Source organism: Nicotiana sylvestris, chromosome 10, assembly GCF_000393655.2.
Source record: "Nicotiana sylvestris chromosome 10, ASM39365v2, whole genome shotgun sequence".
Lineage (NCBI taxonomy): Eukaryota > Viridiplantae > Streptophyta > Magnoliopsida > Solanales > Solanaceae > Nicotiana > Nicotiana sylvestris.
The window spans coordinates 60122636-60125410 of NC_091066.1; positions in this window are offsets into that span (position 1 = coordinate 60122636).

A 2775-nucleotide genomic window follows, 5' to 3' on the forward strand; every position below is an offset into this window, starting at 1 on the left:
CAGTTATACCAACGAAGGATGGCCCGTGCTTACAACAAGAAAGTCCGACCTCGGAATTTCGAAGTAGGACAATTGGTACTGAGGCGTATTCTGCCGCATCATGAAGAAGCAAAAGGAAAGTTTGCCCCAAATTGGAAAGGCCCATACATCGTAAGGAAAATATTGCCAAGAGGAGCATTGTATTTAGGTGATATCGAAGGAAATGACCCTGACACAGCGGTGAATGCAGATGCAGTCAAGAGGTACTACGTCTAGATCATACTCCAAGTGGTCCTGACACGTTGAAAAGGGCGAAGGTGTTTATTCCCCACTACTCCCCAAACACTGCCCAATTCTCGCTACCACCTTTTGAGCCGTTATATAAAAAAAAAAAAAAAAAAAAAAAAAAAACATTGATTGAGGCCTGAACTACGTTTGACTTGATTCCAAAAGGATACGTAGGCAGCCTCTCCCTGAGGTTCAGTCACACCAACAACAAAATCCCATTCACCCTGAAATTGAAAACCGGGGCATGTCAGACACTTGAGAAGTTTAGTATCAGCTACCTCTCTTTACCAGGTACAAGCCTTCAAATCAATTACCAAAGATGGTGGGAAACCAATAAGCATCACAAAAGGAAACCAGCACACCCTGAGTTGAGAGAAATAAAATGAGAGAGTCTCGGCGGTGAAAACCTTCGGGCACCACGAGGCGACGGGAGAAGAGAAACCAAAATGAGAGAGCTTGTTTAGTAAAAACTCGCAAAGAGTGCTATCAAGCGATGACAGGAAGAGAAATGAGAGAGGTCAGCCAGTGAAAACCCGCAAAGGGCGCTGTCGGCCGAAAAGGAATGACGCCACTCCAAGAAGGTCTCGGCGAAGTTCCACCGGTTTTGGAATCACAGATCTGTTCTGGTTCAGGAAAACGCAAGTTCATGGAAGGTCGGACGTCCAGTCCAAAGAGCATGTCATGTCATTTAAAGCCAGCGTTATCTTCCTCAGATAAGTCTTTCTCGCCCCGAAAAGGGTATTCCTTTTCTGATTTGTTTTCCCCTGCTTTGTTTCTTTTCGAATCCCTTTTGCATTTTTACCCCGAGTTCAGAACACACCGGAAAGAGTAGGTGGCATGGTTTGTTTTCACGGAATCCCGTCTCATGATGGAAAGCACCTCATCTCGTTGATATGATTACCCAAGCATGACGTTTGATGGTATTCCGGAGTAAAGGAAAAAGAGAGAAATCTTGAAATCTTCCCCAGCAAGTCCACCTTCGGACAAATCCCCACAGAGTCTCCCCCTGTACAAATCCCAACAGAGTCTTGTACAATCTCCCACAGAATCTCCCCAATACAAAAAAAAAAAAAAAAAAAAAAAAAAATGGAATCTCCCCAGCACACCCCAGCGAGTCCTTTTGTAGACATCCCCAACAAGCTTACCCCAACAAACCCTAGAAATCCCACTTTGAAATAAATCCCCAGCATGCCCATTGTACAAATTCCACACAAAGAATCCACTTTGTAAATATTCCCCACAAAGCTTCCCTTTTGTACAAATCCCCACAAAATACCTCCAATAAAATCCCCGTTGAGAACCTCCAAGCAAAACGGGACACAAAAAAAAAGAACAAAAAAAAAAAGAGCCTTACGAGGCAAATCATCACAGAATCTGGAAATACAAGCCTGAGCGGTCTAAAGGGTTTCGGCATATGAATCAAATCAATGGCGGGACTTCACAACAGAAATGAAGACGCAACAAAGCAACCGGGAACGATCGAGGTCACCAAACCGACCGTCATTTCCGAACTAACAATTGTCCTTTGCTGAAAAGTTGAAACAGGTATGATCCAAGACAACCGTGCAAGGAGCAGGTGTCGCCCAAAGAAGAAGGTACATGGGTACAAGAAATATTTTGGCAATAAGGAATTCACTCGAAAGGTAAGTTTCCACGAAACTCCCTTGTATCTTCTACTAAAACAAGAAAGTTCAAAAAAAAAAAAAAAAAAGAAAAAGGGGTCGTTTAGTATTCTCGAACTTTGCCCCTAGCCAATCAGCATTAGGGTTTTAAACCCTAAACTAAATTTTCCTTTAGTCAGCATTAGGGTTTTAAACCCTAAACTGAACTTTTCCTTTTAGCCAGCATTAGAGTTTTAAACTCTAAACTGAGCTTTTCCATGCAATCAGTATTAGGGTTTTAAACCCTAAACTGAATTTTCCTTTAGTCAGCATTAGGGTTTTAAACCCTAAACTGAACTTTTCCTTTTAGCCAGCATTAGAGTTTTAAACTCTAAACTGAGCTTTTCCATGCAATCAGCATTAGGGTTTTAAACCCTAAACTGAATTTTCCTTTAGTCAGCATTAGGGTTTTAAACCCTAAACTGAACTTTTTCCTTTCAGCCAGCATTAGAGTTTTAAACTCTAAACTGAGCTTTTCCATGCAATCAGCATTAGGGTTTTAAACCCTAAACTGAATTTTCCTTTAGTCAGCATTAGGGTTTTAAACCCTAAACTGAACTTTTTCCTTTCAGCCAGCATTAGAGTTTTAAACTCTAAACTGAGCTTTTCCATGCAATCAGCATTAGGGTTTTAAACCCTAAACTGAATTTTCCTTTAGTCAGCATTAGGGTTTTAAACCCTAAACTGAACTTTTTCCTTTCAGCCAGCATTAGAGTTTTAAACTCTAAACTGAGCTTTTCCATGCAATCAGCATTAGGGTTTTAAACCCTAAACTGAATTTTCCTTTAGTCAGCATTAGGGTTTTAAACCCTAAACTGAACTTTTTCCTTTCAGCCAGCATTAGAGT